This window comes from Perognathus longimembris, chromosome 9, assembly GCF_023159225.1.
Source record: "Perognathus longimembris pacificus isolate PPM17 chromosome 9, ASM2315922v1, whole genome shotgun sequence".
NCBI lineage: Eukaryota > Metazoa > Chordata > Mammalia > Rodentia > Heteromyidae > Perognathus > Perognathus longimembris.
Genome location: NC_063169.1, coordinates 66,563,369 through 66,584,411, shown reverse-complemented (window position 1 = coordinate 66,584,411; position 21,043 = coordinate 66,563,369). Strand labels below are relative to the sequence as shown.

The following is a 21,043-nucleotide window of genomic DNA, read 5'->3' as shown; positions in this document are numbered from 1 at the left end:
AAAACAAACAAGCAAACCAACAAAAAACACTCAAGGACAGTACTCAGTCACTGAGTTCAAACCCCACAACCAAAAGAGAGAGGAGGAGAGGGGGAGGACGAGGAGGGAGGGGGGAGGACGGGGAAGGAGGGAGGGAGGGAGGGAGGGAGAGATAATCTTTCAAAGGATATTATAAATCTTAGCAGACAAAAGTCGGTTCTATATATCAATTAAATCCAAATAACTACATGATCAGTTGGCCCAGGTAGCCTATTTTACTTTATGTCACAGCAATAGAATCAAGTTATGGTTTTTGCTCTCAAGAATGGCCTTCAACACTCACATGCAATGACCCTAAGATACACTTAAGGCACTACACATGTTCTGGGAAGGAAGAGAAAGCTCCAGAAAAGAAAAGGTAGGTGAACTTCAAGAGGTGGCCAGAATTTCACCACAGATAGGAAGAGATAAGGGTTCAAAGTCAGCCAGGGCAGGGAAGTCTGTGAGATTCATCTCCAATCAACTAGCAAAAAGCCACAAATGGACTAGCCTTGAGCAAAAAAACCTGAGGGACACTGCCCAGGCCCTAAGGTCAAGCCCCAGGAGTGGCACCAAAAAAAGGGGGAGGGAATTTCAATTCACAAATAAAGTTATCCAAAAAAGTATGGATTACCTTTCAGAGGGTAGGGTTTACGTAAGAAGTGTAGAAGACAGGGACAGAAAAGGGTAGGGCTGAGCCGGGGCACGGGAGCACTGAGACCCCGGCAAGAGAGAAGATGCACTCAGTTATCCGGGCTGTCAGGAGGAACTTGTGGGAGCCACTATCGTTTTCATTACCTACAAGTGATGACGAGCAATGGGATGGGGTGGTTCTCCCAGCACTCTCACCTACTAACCCGTAGTAGAATGGTAACTGGGGGGAACAAGAGTCCAGGGCCCCCACTCTGGCGCTTTAAATGGAACTAAACTGGAGAAAATTGCCAGTATTGGGGGGGGGGGGGGGGGGAGGGCAAAGCCATTTGGTTAGGATGCTGTATTGCCAATAGTACTTTTGGGTACTCTAGTCTTACTAAGAACCACAGTATTAGAGACACAGAAAATAGACTTTCAGCTCTTTCTCATTCACCCTGCGGCCAAGCGGACTCAAACATGCAGATCTTCCTGAAGACCCTGATGGGCAAGACCATCACCCTCAAGGTCAAGCCCAGCCCCGCACCCAGAGCCTAAATAAGTTTCCCTTACATAGACTGGAGCAGTTTAAAAAGAAAAAAGAAACAGACTTTCATAGGTAGCTGGCAAGGTGAGCCTTGCTTGGGAGACATGTGCTGGAGATCCCCAGGGCCTGGAGACTGCCAAAGGGGCTAAGGGAAACGAAGAGCAGGCTTATCCTTCAGGAGAGAAGAAGACAAGTAAGTGCGTGTAAATGAAGCAAAGTCCTTGAAGGGCTTAAAGCACTGCATAAGAATTCAGTGCATGTGCTATATAATTCACATTATATACCACAGCTCCAGCGTGCAAACAAACCAAAATGACACAGATACACCCCAGCAGATCTGCTACAGAGTCATCCAAATGTTCAGTGATACAGACTCAGGGGCCATTCACCTGGGCCAAATCACTGCTCTTATTCAGAAATCAGTCGCTAATTTTTACATCAATATTACAAGACACTCAGGTCTACATACTTTTAAGGATAAAGCAATAAAAGATAAGTAAGTACCAGTTACTCTCTCCTCTAGCTTTTCTCAAGAAAGGTGTTTTCCAAAAGCAAATATTCTGAACTTATGGCAGAAAATCTGTCCGAAATTGAATATAATTGTATATCAACATTGACTAAACCCAAATTTTTCCATCATTAAGCTACAGGTTAGTTTTATGTGGATATCAAAATTCCAATCTAGGCCCGATTTACTGAATCTACATTTTTGAAAAGACTTGTATCTGCCGGCCAGCATGCGACGTGCCCGAAACAGACACGGGGAAAGCCATGCTCCCTAGCTTCCAGTGAGAGTGGACAGGATAATAGGAAAATAAACCTAGGGAAGCCGACACTGGTGGCTTGTGCCTGTAATCTACCCAGGAGGCGATGTCTGAGGATCGCAGCTCAAAGCCAGCCTGGGCAGGAAAGTCCATGAGACTCCTATCTCCAATTAACCAGATGACTAAAAGTGGAGCAAAAGAGCTCAGGGACAGCACCCAGGCTCTGAGTTCAAGCCCCATGACTGACAAAAATGAAAAGAAACCTAGGGAATGATGAGTACACAAAGGCACCACATGTAGAAGCTATGGAAAGAATGGTGGAAGGACAGCTGAGATCAACGTTAGCAAACACAGCAGTCTTGAAGCCAAAGTAGCCTGTCCTACACATGGGTGGTGGCCAAGAGACAGGGATTCCAGCAGGATAGTGGCCGCATGCCTGTTCCAGTAGATGGGCGCCAGTAGGTCCCAGGAACATCATCAACACCTGCAGCCAGGCGGGAGGCGGGAGGGGCTGAAGGGGCCTTGTTATTTCTCAGGATCCACTTCCCTCTATCTATTCTGTCTTGCTGAATAGAAATCATGAAAGCTTACCAAGCCATTAAACAAAACAGACTGAAAACCAACGGGGCAATCTGGCCAGCTAGATTCCAACAGATGATGAGAGGAGAATTATTAAGCACTCAGTGTGGATTCCAAGCTACTTGCTTTTACACAAGAAATCTCATTTAATATTCACAACTCTTATTTAATAAAAAGGAAATTGTAGGGCTGGGGATATGGCCTAGTGGCAAGAGTGCTTGCTTCGTATACATGAGGCCCTAGGTTCGATTCCCCAGCACCACATATACAGAAAATGGCCAGAAGTGGCGCTGTGGCTCAAGTGGCAGAGTGCTAGCCTTGAGCAAGAAGAAGCCAGGGACAGTGCTCAGGCCCTGATTTCAAGCCCCAGGACTGGCCAAAAAAAAAAAGGAAATTGTACTTCAGGATTACTCAACCTTGAGATGAAGATGTTGCTTAAATCCAGGTGTGTTTAGTACACAAAAACTGATCCAATCCTACCTCTTATATAGCACACTTCAGAATTCTATGTCATCAAACCATATTATTCACGTGTTCATTTTTAATTCATTCATAATTTTTTAATCCAAAAACAAAAGTGTTCAATTAAGTATATGTATGCTATTCAACTACTAAGAAGTCATTAGCGAAAAAGCACCATGTGGAAGGCAATAATCTTAAAACTCCGATTAAGCCCGGTCAGAAAGGTAGTAGGCCTCACCAAGCCCACCCAGGACGCAGGCTCAAAGTGACCCTCCGGTGACATCACAACAGAAAGTCTCTGCCATGAAGAGTCAGAAAACACAGGCACAGGTTCTCCCTGCAGTCACATGCGGCCCCACAGGCTCGGAGCAAGTACAGCATGTGGAAAAGATACCCCAAAACCAGAGGATATCTTTCCATGTGGCATCTTACAAACTCACACAAGTAGGATAAAATCATAATTAAGTCAACATAGTCAACACCGACTGACTGACACAACACCGGCATTCTATCGTGGCTCTTTCACTTACTAATGATGTGATCTTGAACAACTTTTTCACGGTAAGAAAGTGTCAGAAGCCCATCTGTAACAGACCTTCACTAAGGTCCTCTATCCAGTGTCAAAAGGACTGCACAAGAGATTTATCCCCATTCTACTTTTTATACTGTCCAATGCATAAGTACTTGAGACCACTCTGAGGAGTTCTTACATTCTGCTACTGCTTTCATTTAATAAGAATTTATTCATCAGTTTCTACTTGTCAAGCACTGTGCCAGGCATAAGCCGTGGTATCTCTAACTTTCATTACCATGGTCTGGTCTTCGTTCCTCAGGCAACATAAGAAACAGGTACACAGGCTGTACTTGCACAAGAAGCCACAAACTGAAGTGGGTCAGTTAAAACCTGTTAAGGACGCATACCTACAAAGAATAACCTTCCAAACTAACAAAATGTTCTATTTACAAAACTCACTGAGAGAAACAGTAAAGCCTCTTCTTGCATAATGCTGGAAAATCCAAAAGGTCTAGATATTTAAAAAACAAGAATACAAAATAAAGAGCTTTGAGCTTAGGGTGGTAGATTGTTGAATGTTTTTAGAGTAGGAAAGAAAATAATCAAAACTAAAGACTTCTGCAAGATAAGAAGTTTAATATAACTTTCTCATTCTAGAGACCTAACATTTTAAAATGTATTCATATACATTAGGCTCAGATACAATACAGTTAGCAACTCTTATCCCTATCTATGAGATAAGTGCTACCATTTAAAATACTTCCTTAAAAGTGACTGTATTTTCCTGGCAAATCCAGAATCCACATTTTTCCACCAACTTTATTAACTCTGTGAGTTAATTCCTAGATTCAGTGTTGGATGAGATTTAATTCAAAGCAAACTCTTGAAAATACAGCCAGTAGCCGGGCACCAGTGGCTCACACCTGTAATCTTAGCTACTACTCAGGAAGCTGAGATCTGAGGATCACAGTTCAAAGTCAGCCCAGGCAGGAAAGACCCTTGATACTCTCATCTCCAATGAACTACTCAGGCGAGGCTGGAAGGGGCACTGTGGTCCAAGTAGTAGAGCTCCTTGAGAAAAAGCTGCTCAGGGGACAGCATCCTGGACGTGCGCGCACACACAGCCAGTAAGGCATAGAATTTTTGTTCTATAGATGTTTAAAAAAATAAAATAAAAGTTAACCTAAATAATTTAAGTGGCAAATATATCTACCCAGATGAAGCTCTGAGCCTAAGCACCTTTGGGCTCTGCGTGCTTTGTGCTCAGGACTAGGCAGGGTCAGGCTACAAACAGCCATCAGAATGTCCCTGGAACTCTCAGCTGACCACTGCCTCTCCAACCTAGCCAGGAGTAGGGCTTAGAGAGGGATTTGCTAGTACACTTAGAAGTGTACCTTGCTGGGGAGATGAGAAGGCTGGCAGGCATTTCCTGCAAAGCAGGAAGCTCTCCCCAGTTCTTCTTCTAGTTGCTTAACAACACACAGGACAGCCACCTCTACTAGCAAGACCAGACCAGCAATACCACTGTAGACACAGACTTTCCTACTTTGAAGATACTAATGCAGGTGTTACAGCATTAGAACTATGTAGATGGAAGACAGCAAATGTGAGAGATAACTTTTGCCAAATGGTAGCTACCAGCACCTAGAACTTTGCTCTCTCCCTGCCCCAGGCCCACTGCTTAGGAACAGTAACACCTGTAATCATGCAATTCCGTATCCTGTTACTACGAATATGAAGACACTACTGGAAGTTATACCCTTAAATATTTTCGAATACTATTATTATCAACAGGTGTCTAAAGTTGTCACGTATGACTTTACCAATATCCCTCCAAACCAATTTCCTCTCTCAGAAATATATCACTTAAAAAAAGAAAGATTCTCAAAAGCCATATAAAATTTACTATAAGAAACTCACTTTATTGCTCGACAAATTTATCTCTTCATGTTATCTGACATCTGCATTAGCTCTTGATGGCTTTCACTTGCATGCCTGCAAGTCTACTAAATTAGTGTGAAGAACAGAAAAAAAATCTTTTTTTATTCTGTTACCAATCCCTTAGATAGAATAGTTAATATGGGTCACTGAGACTTCCTGTTTTCAGCAAATTAAATTTCTGCAGGCTGCCAAATTACAAAACCACTGAATATAAAATTTTGTTGAGATTATAAAAGTGTTTATCTTCAAATTACTTGGAGAAGTTTTCATTCAAAAATGTAATTACAAATCTCAAATTAGAAGATTATTATCAGCCAGGAGGCTCAAAATTAAAAGATTATTTATCATCAACTCAGGAGGCTGAGATCTGATGATCATGGTTCAAAAGTCAGCCCACGCAAGAGACTCTGATCTCCAATTAATTACCAAAAAGTCAGAAATAAAGCTGTGGCTCAAGTGGCAGTGCACTAGCTGGAGCAACAGCATCTAAGCCTCAGGACTGGCACACACACAAGAGATTATCATCACCTGTCACAGGCTTAGGCCTGTGATCCTAGCTACTCACAAGACTGAGATCTAAAGACTGCAGTCGGAAACCAGACCAACTAGAAGTCTGTGAGACTTATCTCCAATTAATCGCCCCCCCCCCCCAAAAAAAAAAAACCACCCTGGAAGTAGAGCTGTGGCTCAAGGCATAGAATACTAGCCCTGAACAACAACAACAAAAGCTCAAGAACAGTACCAAGGCCCAGAGTTTAAGCTCCAAGACTGACACAAGAGGAGGGGGTAAGAGGAAGGGAGGGGAGGGGTGATGAGAGGAGACGGGGAGAGGGAGGAGAAAAAAAGGGGGGGAAGAGGAGAAAGAAGGGAGAAAGGGGAAAGGAGAGAGGGTAGAGAAGGGAGAGGAAGCTGCCAAGCCAGGTGTCAGTGGCTGACAAGTATAATACTAGCTACTCGGGAGGCTGAGACCTTAGGATCATGGATTGAAGCCAAATGGAGCAGAAAATTCCTGAGAGATTCTTGTCTCCAATCAGTCAGCAAAAAGTCAAAACTGGATAAATAGCTCACAAAGTGTAGCTCCAGCGGTGAACAAAAAGAGTTGAGAACACAAGGCCCTGAGTTCAAACCCCAATACCACTGGCACAAACAACAAACAATGCTGAAAGCATTCACAGGAGAAATGCCTTGCTGGGCAAAACCATGAAGGACAACTCAGCACACTCCCTGGCACAGGCCAAGCAAAGAGAAGACAAGGAGAGTGCCACCAAGGGTTCTGTACATGGACACATACATACACATACATGTGTGTGGATAAACAGGCTTTCACTGGAAATATCTCTGAACTACACCACAGCTCACTGCTGTGCCTGGCCATGTTATCAGGGTATTCAGATTCAGACTGTGGTCTCAAGTGATTTCCACATGTCTGCACAAAAAATATAATATATTAAATCACATTTAAATGAAGTAACTTCCATGAAACTTTAAAAAAAAAATCAACTGAGTTTCAACTTCTACAAGTAGCATAAACCATTCAGAAAAGATCAGTGTAGATAGTTCTTTGTAGCTGTTAATTACATTTTAGCATCTGTGAAAATTGTTTATCTATTAGGCTGTAACCCACAGTTATGTTCCTATTCACATAAATTACAAGTCCTTGTAAAGTAGAACACAACATCAGTCTGAGCTTCAAATGTAAAAGTAGCCAACTGTTTTAGTTTTGTGAATTACATATTTATAACTTAAAGAGAGAGACCTGGGTCAAGATAGCAAGTTTAATGCTTATAACTACTATAATTCCTTCCTAAAAACAAAAGTGACAGTGTAGCTTTTTTGTTACTGCTATTTGTTTTTACAATAACCCACCAGAACAGGAACCACGTAACTAGATTTTGGAGGCTACAATTAGATGGACAATTAGACCCACCTGACAAGGTAGAATAGAGAAGTTCAGAATGTGGTGGCACCACAGAGAGATTCGTGTACATAGGAAATTAGGCGGGGGGGGGGGGGGGGGAGGGGGGAGTGTCAAGAATTTACTACAAAGAACAGTGTAGAAAAGGCAACAGTTTACTACATGGCGCATATCTGAATAGTCTCCCCAGCGTCAACAAGGTAAATATAGTAGTTATCAAATCAAAATTACAACAACTGTATATTGAGAGAATCAGAGGCTAAAAAGAATCAACGTTTGTGGTGAAGGCAGAGAGAGAAGAGAATATTAAAACATTTTCTAGAGGGAGACTACCCAAAAGTAACCGCAGTGACAGAGATGCCAATTCCAAACATGGTTAAGAAGAATCAGCTGAAGAGGTGGCGGTGTTTGCCTGTGGGAAAGTGGCTGGGCAAAGAGGGCAACAAGTACCCAGCCTTGGTGGAAAACCGCATAGAAATGAGGACCTTGTTAACCACTTACACAACCCTGATACAAATAACTTGTTAAAAAAATTAAGTTCGAAGATTAAAGATGGCTAGTGGAATGGAGGTATAGTACCATAAGCAAAAATAAAAGTCATTTTATATATTACCATTACTCAGAATCAAGCTAAAAGCCCAAGGGAGACATTAAAGGTCTATTCATTGCTCAAAGCACACTTCTGAAAGACAAGATAACAATTTGTCAGAGAGCGGCCTTCCCTTATCTCCCTCAGAGGCCTGCAAGATTATTCATCTTCAGAACACAAAGAAGTAGAATACTACAATTCCCAATCTACCCTGCAGCCTATTCAATTACTCTAAGCACATAAGCCTTCACTATGAGGAAGCTTAGCCCTAAGAAAATATAAAACTAGTCTTCACAAGCCACTCCCATTCTTCAGTCATAATTTTTCCATTTTCTACAGAAAATAAGTCACCTGCTAGTGTTTGAACACTATGTTTTAGTTACTTGAATAAACCATTTCGGGATGGTGGCACTGCAAGTGTAGAAATGCAGAGTGTTAGAGCTGCGGAGGCCCCGGAGGGCTCAGCACCCCCGCCCCCCTCCGCAGGCCCCTCACGCCTACTTGAGCCCACAGACCTTGCCACGGGATCTGAGGTCTCTTGCCCAGCAAACTGCTCAGAGATGTGTGCAGCATCCTAAGGAGAACAAAGCACCTGTCTGCTCCAACAGTGGAAAGCACAATTACTTTTGGAAGTTGGTTGTAATTGGCTATTCATTATAGTACAAAATGGAAGTATTCATGAACCTGAGTTCCACTTCACATTTTATACTTTTGGCAAGTCACTTGATACTTTAATTGCTTGGGTTTCCCCATGTGCAAAAGAAAAATACAACTATTCTGCATTTCACACAGGTGTTTATGAGAATGGAGTGTGTCGGTTGCGCTAAGATTCTTTTTAAGAAATACAAAATGTTCCCTCTGCTATCCTCAAGTACAGGTGCTTGCGGACTTGCAACAAGGTTATATCCTAGTAACATAAGATAATTGTAAGTTGAAAATGGGGTCAAAAATGTACCTAACATACCTATTCCTAGCTTAGCCTAGTATATCTTCAACGTGCTCAGAAGACATACTAGCCTACAGTTGGACAGAGTCAATTTTATAAAGTATTAAACAACTCTTCCACCTAGGCCAGAGAATGTAGTCAGTCATGTGACTCCCCCTCTCCCTTCCAGACCCTTCCTACAGGAATGTCCCCAGCCTCCATGTTCTGTCTAGTCCCCTGCTGGAGACGCATTTAAAGCCAGCCCTCTCTTATCTGCCCTGTGTACCTGCCACCATACTGATTTACTCAGGTCGTGCTTTACTCTGGTTTTAGTGTGCCTACCCTCAGGACAGCTGGTTTCCTATCTCCAGGCTCTTTCCTTTTAAATCCTCTTATCCCACAAGCAGCACTCAGAAATGTCCAGTCTGAAATGTTCATCTCAAGCACTCCTTACTGCTTACTTACATGATCAAGTCAAGCTTCCACATTCGACCTGGTACCTGAGGCCTAAGTCCTCTAGCCCATCCCTGCACCACCAGAAGCTGATGAACATGACATTTCCCCACCCTTGAGCTTTTCTTTCTGCTCACCAAAGCCTTACTTAGCTTCTGAAACTCATCCCACAATCTATACTAAATGGTCAAACATTCACAGGTCACCTCACGGGACTGGTCCTCAAGAGCAGGCAGTGGTTTTATTAAAAATTTTACACTGCTGGAACCCAAGAGGAGCAGGTAGGACAGAGCAGGCATTTAATACTGCTGCACACTCTGAGAGTAAAACATACAGTCTTAAAGAATACTCTATGGTCACTGCTTCCTTTTCTCCTCCCCTTAGGCCATCGGGACTCGGCTTTCACCATCAAATCACAGCAGAAAGTCTCTCTGGTCGTGTGTGTGTGTGTGTGTGTGTGTGTGTGTGTGTGTGTGTGTTCGTGTGTGTGTGTGTGTGTGTGTGTGTGTGTGTGTGTGTGTGTTATCCCAAGGTCTCTACCTCACCTTGACCTTAAAATTTCTCCCTAATGTGTGTGTGTGTGTAAAATCACAGCAGAAAGTCTCTCTGGTCGTGTGTGTGTGTGTGTGTGTGTGTGTGTGTGTGTGTGTCCCAGGGCTTGAACTCAGTGCCTGGACACTGTCCCTGAGTATTTTTGCTCAGTGCTTGCACTCTTATCACTTGGGCCACAGTTCCACTTCTGGCTTTTCAGTGGTTTACTGGCGGTAAGAGTCCCATGGACTTTCCTGCCAGAGCTGGCTTTGCACTATGATCCTGGGATCTCAGCCCCTGAGCAGCTAGGATGACGGGCATAAGCCACTGGTGCCCGGCTTCTTGACATCTCTTAATCCCATTCCTCCTCCTTCTCCTTCCTGCAGTGCCTGATATTGCTGGCATGGACCCGCTCCCGTCACTCTCACGACTGCATTCTTTCCAGCATTTCCTCGTCCTAGCTCTCACACTTCTTGCAATGGGTAGCAGAGCTCATCCAGTCTCCTTTGAGGGCAACGTGTATACTTCCTTTCCTATGGCGTCCGTGAAGGATCTGCAATTGCTTGCAATTCTTGACTGGCTGATTACAAACGTTCCAGAATTCAACCAGGTCAATTAAAAGTAGTTCTGAGCAAGTTCATTATAGATACCTGATTCTAAAGAGAATGAGGCTACACAATAATTTTAGAACAGAACATCAAATTTCTATCTTCAGCTAGAACTCCTCTCAGATCCGTACTTCCCAGAGTCTAATAACCAGACCATTTCCGTTTCTTACCGGGTCCTCCTTTTAAATTCCTTTAACACTGCCGATGTCTACCAGGTACCCAGACAGAAAATCATCATACAAGCTTGCTCGCTCGTGCTCGCTCTCCTCAGTTGGCCATTAAAATCCAGTACTTAACCTATGCAATTCCCCTTTATAGTAGGACTTCAGTCCTTTCCTCTCTCTACTTCCTGGAAGTCATATTCCCCAATCACACATTCCTACCATGATCTGCTGCCTTGACACAGGCTCAAATCAACAGACCAACAACCACAGAAACTCCCAAAACTGTTAGCAGAAATAAACCTTTCTTCTTCTCCCTTCTTTTCCTTCTCCTTTTTTTTTTTTTTTTGTGCCAGTCCTAGAGCTTGAATTCTAGGCACTGTCCTTGAGCTGCTGCACTTAATCTCGTTTTTTGGTAGTTAATTGGAGGTAAAAGGCTCATGTACCTTCCTGCTCAGGCTGGCTTCAGATCTCAGCCTCTTCAGTAGCTAGGAGTACAGGCATGAGCCACTGGTACCCAGTCCCTTCTTTTTAAACTGATTTATCACTGGTACTTGCTACAGCAATAGAAAATCAGCTGAAACACTATCTTTCCCATAAAGCCGACCCTCTCTCTCCACTGTGGAATCAGTAACTCCATCACCTGTGATTCCACAAGTCTTTTTATATCTCAGCCATTCAACTAGTTACCCTATTAGGTAAGTAAAGCAGTCCATATCCCCGGGTGTAGCTCTCCTGATGCTTCCTGAGGCCTAGAATGTTGGTCTTCTTCAAACCAAGTCTCTGTTACATTACAGAAATTCTAAGAATGTTGACTGCATAAAATGCATGTAACCACAGCACAAAATGGGGTGCTTAAACAGACCAAAGGTCTGTTCCACAGAGACCCAGAATTTCTCAGGCTATAAAAACATAGGGATTTCTGTTTTTTGTTCTATGGTCTAAACATGAAAAGCACAAGTTTCCTAAAAATCAAGACTGTTTTGTACATAGGATTGGAGAGTCTCCTAAATACAAGAACTGCTATTTTTGGTAACAGAAGTCTGAAACCCTTTTTCAAAACCAAAGTAAATGAAAGGGTGAATGATTGTCTCCAACCTGGTATGGGTGTTAGATAATTAACTTGAAGAAAAACCAAATTTATAGCTCTGGATTACAGCAACACTATCCTTTTATCTTGCTACCTTTTTTACTGGCATAAATCCCACTTGTTAATGGTCGTCTTGTTCCTGACTATCAGAAATTATTGGCAGTTTACACTCACAGGCTTCCGTCATGTATCATCTGCAGATCCTATTGTACTCATTCATCCTAATGAAAATCAAAATAGATCATTTTTAACATTTAAAAAGGACACTAAAAAAGTAAATCCTGCAAGCAATTCAAAATCTTTTCAATATTATCTATAATAAATTCTGACCATCAAATAAAATTGTGAAGAACTATTAAATCATTAATCTATGCTCTATCAACATTAGAAAATGAAGTCTGGGGATTCAGGAGTAAAATTTTAAGAAAACAAATTGTGCAAAAGAAAATGTATCTTGCAAGTATGGGTGCTTTTATTCGTATCCGTCTCATTTATGTGTCTCCACCTCTCCTTCCCCATCCACCCCTCATCAGGATAAAAACAAATGGCTGAAACAACGCCTGCTGCATGCAATTATGTAACTAGACAAGAAGGGTGTGAAGCTGGAGTGAAAATATTAGAAGTGACAGCTTTTCACCTTAGTCTTTCTGTGCCCTCTCCAAACTGCAGGGAGCAGATGGTAATTTTCAGGCACATTTAGACTAGGCTTGGAAGGACAACTCAGTGATAAAGAAAGAACTGCACATGCAAAAGAAACCACATGTTTTGCAACCTACAGTTTTTAATCTAGAAGAGCTTTACTTCCAGTTAACAGACAGAGAAGCTGCTGGAAAGCATCGCTCCATATAATGCTGGTATATGAACTATAAAATAATTAAATTTCAACAGCTTCCTTCTGGTATTTACACTGCAGCATGCCAGTAAGCAATGGAACATAGAAACAAAAACTAAATACTAAAAATCTAAGAACTGTGCAAGTTACGGAAGGGAGACCGTCAAGCTGCAAAGCCAGCAGCGCCTCTAGCTTGCTCTCAGTCCCTGTGAGGCCAGAGATGCCTCAACGAATGCCCGGCCAGGGCTCCCAGCAGGTGTCACGGCAGATTTAGGCCAAAAGTTTGAAGGATAGAAAAAAGGGGGGCGATCAGATACTTCTGATTCTCTTCCAAATACAAAACTGACTGACGGTACTGTTAAAGTAGCGAAAGCTGTTTGTTTCCTTCTTTGTCTCTTCAAACCAACAGGAATTAAAAGCAGCTCCAAGCGACTGACCAGCACCTTGGTCAGGACCTCGGGCTCCCTCCCAGCTCTAGTGCCACCTACGATTTCCAATCCAAACAGAAACCTGAGCCAGCCCTGGGCCTAACATTAGCCTCTGAATGACAGCAATGCTCCCTGGTAAGGTGGCTTCTCAAAACTCCATCCCAAAGCCTGGGCAGCCCAAGGCCACTCCAGGTCTCTATATCTGTCCTTCCTGCCTGGCGGCAACCACCACTTGGCATTTCAGCTTCACAGAGGTCCTGTCCTGTCTCTCAGTGACGGAGACACACACACTCCTAAAACCATAGATGACAGAAACAGCATGATTTGTCTTCAGAAAACCAGGGTTCAGCTCCAAAACTGTACACTTTGTGACTATGCCTTCACTAACCTCCACCTCCACACACAAGTGAGATGGTGACATTCCCAGTATGGCGGCGGTGACTGTTAAAAACACTGTGCAAACTGTACAAATCTTACGGTACAGATCTATTTGTTGTGAAGCTTGGCTTCCAGCAAGCCTAGGGCAAGAAATATATTTCCCTCTATCCCGACTGCTCCCACGGGACTCCCACAAATCCAGTCACGGGCCTTCTGGACCACGGAACCCTAAAGTGAATGAGAGAGGACCATTTCCACCCCATCCTCGGAACACTAGGACTTCCACCTCCAACTGGGTAGGTCACAGCCTGCACCCACCACTTCCCTTGCTTTTTCCAAGTATCTTCCCCTGTACATGACATGTACACTTTCAACAAAATAAGACTGATCCTCTCTACGATAAAGCAAAGGCAGTATGTTTACTGCCCTTAAGCATTTAAGTATTTTTTAAGTTGGTATCATTTTTGTACATGTATGATGATATACAGGCCCATATGATGTAATAAATAGGCTATAACATACGCACCCACATATATGGATATAATCAAGTGAGCAAACACAAGTGTTCTTATGAGAAGCTGAAACCTCGAACTCTGGAGAGGTAGCAAGTAGAGCAGGTAACATACCATAGCCTGGAGCAACACAGTCCGGTCCCAAGAAGTACTTGGGCAAGTACTTCTTCAACATGATCACAAACCACATACACTTGCTATGAGGCTTCATGTGAGGGAAGGGGACACAATGTGTAAATGTTATTATTTACTGTGCTCTGAAAAGTACAGATATATGACTGTCATCCACATTCATATATGGAGTCCTACACACTCCCAGAGTACCAAGTGTTTTGTGGTTTTTAGACACACATGTTTCCACAAGGCGCACGCAACAAGCTCACCCAGGCCAACATAGGAGTGTGTACCCTGTGCCGGGGGCTGCTCTGGGAGGTCAGTGTGCAGTGATATATTCAGTCGCCTTGCCCTACAAGACCTAGGGTCCAGGAGGACTCCGCAGCCCACTGCCTACAACCATCCGCGTGAACACAGCTATTACGATACATGAAAATAGTAGGTTTTTACATATACAAATTGGCTCTTTAAATTTTGATCGCAGAGAAGAAACCACTATAATTTTTATTCTCTACTAGTTTTTCAGTGGGTGTCTTTTTCATAAAAGTGCTGTACCATCTCTGAGGATCTCATGAATAAGAGAATAGCCAGCTGGTTCCTATATTCCAAAGCTAAGTTCTATGATACAAATCAATGCATTATATATTCCCATCTCTAATTGTGGGATTACAAATAAACAACCCAGATTTGGGGTCCCATTCAAAAAAACCATGGCTGTGTTTTGTTTTTATATATATATAATATATATGTATGTATATTTATATATATTCAGGGGAGGGAACTCAAGGCCTTCTACATTCTAGGCAAGCGCTCTAGCACTGAGCTATACTCCCAGCCCCCATGGAGCTGTGTTTGTTGTTGTTGTTGCTATTTTACTTTGTTTCTTTTTTCTCTTGGGCAGTATTCAAGGTTGAACTCAGGGTCTCACACTTTCTATATGCAACTCTCAACCACTTAAATCACACCCCAGCCCTCTTGGCTTTTAGTGAAATTTCTAACAGAGCCTCCCAGTTTTGCTGGGGCCAGCCTGTACTCTGATCCTCCTACTTAAGCTAGGGTAACCGCATGAGCGGCTACACCCAACATTACTGACTGAGATGGAGGAGTCTCACTGACGTTTTGTGCAGGGCAGGCCTGGAACCACTAGCCTCCCAATCTCCACCTCCCTCTACTTGCCAGGTAGCTGAGATTACAGGCATAAAGCACCACAAACACCATTTTGATAAGTTTAACTTTTCACTATTTCAATCCATTTCGTGGAGCTAACATATTATTTTGTTTGATTATTAATATTTCAACTTAACGAATGATAAAATGATTGCTTTACTTTTCTCAGAAATGTTGCCTTAAATATGTGAAACTAAAAGAGGCCTAAAGGGGGCAAATCTGCAGGACTCTGCAGACCTTAATCATGTGTGTCTATTTTAGTGCTCACCACATACAAAGATACATCTACATACTGCACAATGTAAATTTGTAGCCACTTAAATACAATGTTTTTGTGGCTAACATCCACTCTCAGTGTAAATTCTGGCTAATTTCTAAGCCTTCAGGGAAAGAAAAAAGAAAGCCCTGCTTACTGGCATTTTTTAAAAGTTAAAAAAGAAAGAATAACTTCTGCTAGATGTCAGTGGCTCATGCCTATAATACAAGCTACTCGGGAAGCTGAGATGTGAGGACTGCCGCTAAAGCTAGCTGGTGCAAGGAAAGTTGGTGAGACTCTAATCTCCAATTAATCACTAAAAAGCCACACGTGGGGCTGGGGATATAGCCTAGTGGCAAGAGTGCCTGCCTCGGATACACGAGGCCCTAGGTTCGATTCCCCAGCACCACATATACAGAAAACGGCCAGAAGCAGCGCTGTGGTTCAAGTGGCAGAGTGCTAGCCTTGAGCGGGAAGAAGCCAGGGACAGTGCTCAGGCCCTGAGTCCAAGGCCCAGGACTGGCCAAAAAAAAAAAAAAAAAAAAAAAAAGCCACACGTGGAGATGTGGCTCAAGGGGTAGAGTGCAAGCATGGAACACAAATGCTCAAGGACAGCATTCAGGCCCTGAGTTCAAGCCCCAGGACTGGCATTATAAAAAAAGAAAAGAAAAAAAAAATTGTCTTCCAGATGGATGCCGGTGACTCATTCCTACAATCCTAGCTACTCCAGAGGCTGGCACAAGGTTTGTTAAGGTTTGAAGACAGACAAATCTGAGAATCCCTTATCTCCCTAACTTGCGGAAAGCTGGAAGTAGAGCTGTGACTCGGGTGGTACAATACCAGCTTTGAGCAAAAAACTAAGGTAGAGCAGAAGGGCCTGAGTTCAAGCCCCAGTACTCCATCCAATCAACAGTTGCCAGGCATAGTGGGGCACTCTTACCATCCTCGGTACCCTAAGAACCACTGAATAGAAGACTCATATCTGCACAAAAACTAAGATACCCCTACTCCCCAAAAAGTCCTATGCGTGTGACTCAGCAACAGAGTGCCTGCCTAGCAAGCTTGCGGCTCTAAGCTACAACCTGTCAGTGACAAATAAGAAAAATAATTTAAATATTACAAATGCATTCTTCTTAAATTGGACACTATTCCCAATCTCTGACTTATGTTCATTCATTTCTTTATGCTAAGTTTAGTAACTGAAACTGTGTTATCACTGCAGCTTAGATTTTATCGTCAATGGAACTTACTCCATTACACAAGAAGAGCATTCCCACCACTCCCAAATGCCCTTCGTATACCCGATGCTTTATCAAATGGCTCTCCTACACAAAAACTTACCAGTATCATGCTAGATAAAAGCAACCAGAGTCCATGTTACAACTTAAAACATGTATTGACTTACTCTGATAATCATGTTTTTTCATTATTTATGGCAATTACAGCTATTAAACCGCTATAACATTTCTGTGAAAGAAATGACCCTGCAATATAATAAAGCATCCCACATCTTCTACTGTTTCATCTATGTCCTATATATCTCAGACACAACACAAAGAGGAAGTCACACTCGTTGAGATGATTCCATGTCACGTGGATCGCTGATGGGATGGTACTCCTCAACCATGCACACCAATGTCAGCTCTGAGAATGACCAGCACACTGCGTGGGTTCGGACAAGAGATGTAATCGCCTCCTGCCTCTGGCCTGCAGAGATGCCCAGGCCCCCGTCTTCCCCTTCCTGGCCATGTTTCTTAACTCCCAAAGCTTCCTAAACTGCTGCAAGGGTGGGTCACAAAGAACCATAATTTCCTGATTTCTAAATAAAACTCCCAAATTCAAGTCAAAAATCGCTCAAAAGTAAAGAAAATAGTTGTTTCAAGCTCATGTTAGCTCACCACATCCATTGTACTCATCTCTTAGACAAAAACAAAGAGGAGGGGAATGGAAGAACTGGTCCTAGGTTAGCAAGCTTTGGTTTATAACACAAACTCGCTAATATCATAATCCATAACTCACTGAAGAAAACATTCATGACTTTGCACATATCAAACATTACGGCTTTCAGTAAGTTACACCGTTGTTTACTTTACAAGTAGCATCTCTAAACCTCGTAAAAACCTAGAGAAGGAAGTTAATACCATCAAATTCACCTCACAAATGCAGAAAGCACTTCTCCAAGGTTACACTCATACCTGAAACCTCCAAAGGAAATGAAGGAGCCGTGTCATGATGGGACACTGTAAGATAATAAAGGCTACGCTGGCCAGTCAGAGGAAATGAGTCAGCCATGTCTCTACCTTATTTTTTTCTTCTGCCACAAAATCCCTATCTGGAACTGGGTGCTGGTGGCTCACACTAGAAACTCAGGAGGCTGAAATCTGAGGATCATGGTTCAAAACCAGCCCAGGCAGTAAAGTCTGTGACATGCATATCTCTAATTAACCACCAGCAACCAGAAGTAGAACTGTGGGTCAAAGAATAGAGTGCTGCTAGCCTTGAGCAAAAAAAGCTCAAGGACAGGGCCCAGGCCCTAAGTTCAAGCTCATGATCACCTCCCCCCAAAAGACCTAGGTGGAAGAAGAAAAAAGTTGGCTGTAACAGAAAGAGTGCCCCTGGCTGAACCAAGTCTTTGTTCGAAAGGAAGTTTAGGCCCCAAACAGGCCAGATCAGAGGATATGACCTACCTACTGTAAAGCTCCGCCTTTGGGCATGGTTGTTTTAAAGAATGTATATCTGTACTTCAAATCTCTTTTTTATAGACTTTCATCTTGTCTCACAACACAATTCAACACAGGTATAGTAAAGTGCCATAAACCCAATGTTAATTAGGAGTGAAATACCAAGTTAATACCCTAATTCTTAATCCAGTGTCTCAGCACTGTAAGATTATAAAGCACGCCCTATACCATACTCTCGGTAATTCCACCAAACTGACTTCCCGATATGCAAATGTAACAGTACCTTCCTTACTTCCTTAAGCAAACACAGGTCACAGATTGTGGGTCCTTAACTAGTCTCAGCATTCTTGCATTCCAACAGGCAAAAGGATTCAAATATGCTTGCCTGGCATTTGCCTCTTTCTTTGTTCTCCCAATTAAATGAATGAGGAAGGCACAGTACATATTAAAAGAAAATGAAGCGGGGCACCTGTGGTTCACACCTGTAATCCTAGCCACTCAGGAGGCTTAGGTCTGAGAATCACTGATCAAAGCCAGCCCAGGCAGAAGTCCAAACCTTGAGTTCAAGCCCCAGGACTAGCCAAAAAAAAGAGGGAGGGGAGAAGAGGAGCAAAAAATGTTATCTCCGGTCTTGTGTCTGAGATGGCAAATAGTTTTATATGAAAGGTCTTAACAGCAAAGATCAAAACACATGAGAAAATATTAACTGTCAACAGAGCCAAAGAGTCCATTGTAACTAAATCTACTTTTAATTTTCTATGGAATCCCTATGTTTTCCCTGTGGTCAGGTGAGGGGAAAAAATAGACACTACTAGTAAAATGTAGGGTTCAGAAGGAGAAAAGCATACATCCTTCTGGTCAGAACTGAAGCACAGTCTTAAGGAAATAATTTGTATGAGAAGACTAAGTTAATGAAAGCCTAAATCTCTGTTCCGCACCTGTGTTAAGAGGTTTACACACATATACAAAATTGGCAAGGGATTCTACAGACTGAACAAAATATTCTGGAGATTTCATGTGCTAATCTCATAGATAACTCTTCACAATTAGGAAAAAATGTATAAACAACAAGTAGTTGTACAACAAACACTCAAAGACAACATATCTTTGTAATACCTTTGAAGAAAAAGGCTGATTTTAAGCCATATTCTTCAGGGATTCATTAACTGCCAGTCAATTTGCTAAAGAAAATTTAGGTAGCTATATCCAAGCCTGAAGTCTTTTAAAAAGCCAAATCAACTCTGAACGTGCTGGGTTTTTTCATTCTTTTGGTCTTCTATGTGAAGCACTCAATCAATAAATATTCAAAGAAACTGTGCCAGAAGTTTACTGTACCTGGTCATTTGAAAGAAGAAGCAGTAAGTGTAACAATCTTTGCAAACTCCACAGCACATGGTACACACCCAGTTTAAACCCACTCTCCATACCATTCAGCCCTACATTATCTCTAGAGCCTGAATGTCAAAAGACAGGCCAGGTTTGAAATGCAGAACAGTTGGAGCTCCAAGAAATGAAGCTCTGTAATAACCTAGACCCAGTCTTCAGCAGCCAAGGCACTGTCAAAAAGAAGGGGGAAGGGCTGGGAATATGGCCTAGTGGAAAGAGAGCTCGCCTCGTATACATGAAGCCCTGGGTTCGATTCTCCAGCACCACATATCTAGAAAACGGCCAGAAGTGGCGCTGTGGCTCAAGTGGCAGAGTGCTAGCCTTGAGCAAAAAGGAAGCCAGGGACAGTGCTCAGGCCCTGAGTCCAAGCCCCAGGACTGGCAAAAAAAAAAAGGGGGGGGGGGGCAAATCCTTGGGAAGAATAAAATTCCTCTTTTAAAAACGTACTTTTTATGATCATTTCCTAAATATGCAATTAAAGGTAAGAGTGTCAAATGCAAACCAGCAAGCAGAGGTTGCAAAATAAATAACAAGGAACAGGTTGAACTCTGCATGGCTACATGATGTTTAGAGAACAAATACTCAGTTCTGGATCCTGACCTCAGCTTTGTGAAGACCTGGACGAGACTCTGGGTCCACGTGGAGCTCCAGTACACAGCCCAGGTAACAGATTCTTTCCCTATCCAGGTCTGTATCCTGTGGATATTCTATCCAGAACAGCTCTGCTCTAACATGGTAATAAATAATGCAGCCACATAGGACATGCCTAGGGCAGGGCCCAGTGTTGAACAAATATGCATAGTTCTAGAACTTCATATTGACACTCAGTAAGCCAGTTATCTGTTACCAAGTCTAGGTAAAGGACTACAGGGTGATTTTTTTTGTGCCTTTCTGCCCTTTTAAAAGTCCATGAATTTAAATTATACTAATATTTTACAGAAACCATTTTTCTTGTCAAGAGGAAATTTTTTCAGACATTTTCCTTTGTGAACTTTAAGTTCAATGCAGTTTCAAAGAGAGATGACACACAAGTTTGGTGTCTTCAACCAGGTCAGTGGTTCTCAAAAGGTACTTATGGTAAATTCTAAGGATATAATTCTTTCTACCCAGAATTCTACAAAATGACACCAGTCCAACTTCAATTTTCAAAGAGAAAAAAATTACTTAAAACACTATGTGCATTAAATATCTATCTGTGGGATACACAAATCACAATGAAGAGCTAATTTCTGATTATTAAAGTTTGCTGTACTTTTTTATTCAGTGCTTGGAATGGAACCCAGGGACCACATGCATAGTAGGAAATCACTCTGCCATTCAACTATATCCTTAGCCCCCTTTTAGGCTCAAAGCAATACACAATTCTAGTGTTTCCATTTACCCTCTTCTATGGTGTATTGCTTTTCATCCTTTCAGACACATATCTATCTAAACAACTTTAACCACATCTCCAGCTAAGGTAAAAAATTTCTCACACTTTACTGGACACTATACATAACAATGTTCAATAAGTACTCACTACTGGACCTTTGCTACTTTCTCATTTCTAATTTAGTTCTGAC

At 42.4% G+C, this 21,043-nt stretch overlaps 1 protein-coding gene across 5 annotated transcripts in view; it reads right to left on the bottom strand.

Moving 5' to 3' along the window:
• The window catches only part of Arid1b (AT-rich interaction domain 1B), a 309,189-nt gene that overhangs the window by 232,257 nt on the left and 55,889 nt on the right, over positions 1-21,043 (bottom strand). The window lies entirely within an intron of this gene.